The following is a 487-nucleotide window of genomic DNA, read 5'->3' as shown; positions in this document are numbered from 1 at the left end:
TTGGGTTCGAGGGTTTAGGGTTTGGGCTCTAGGGTTTAGGGTTTGGGTTCTAGGGTTTAGGGTTTGGGTTGGAGGGTTTAGGGTTTGGGTTCTAGGGTTTAGGGTTTGGGTCTGGGGCTCAGCAAGTGAGGGTTTATGATTTGTAGGTGAAATTGTTTTCTTTCACAGCGACAATGATCCTCAATTTTATTTTATTTTATTTTATTTTATTTTATTTTATTTTATTTTATTTTGTTTTATTTTATTTCTTTTCTGTCTGTTTTATTGCTGCTGTTTTTTTTTTATTTTCTCTTTTCTTTTTTTTTCCTCCGCAGGAGGCGCGAATGGGAAAACCGCCGCTGGTTCGCGAAACCTCTCGCTGGACATTCAATGTAAGGGTTTAGGGTTTAGGGTTTAGGGTTTAGGGTTTAGAGTGTTTTACTATTTCTCTCTGCCTCTGCTTTCCTTTTCTGCTAATCGAGTCGTTGCTGCATTTCATTTGATCCTT

The sequence above is a fragment of the Eimeria mitis genome, genomic scaffold, assembly GCF_000499745.2.
Source record: "Eimeria mitis Houghton genomic scaffold, Emh_scaff367, whole genome shotgun sequence".
Taxonomy (NCBI): domain Eukaryota; phylum Apicomplexa; class Conoidasida; order Eucoccidiorida; family Eimeriidae; genus Eimeria; species Eimeria mitis.
This window is presented reverse-complemented; position numbering follows the sequence as displayed.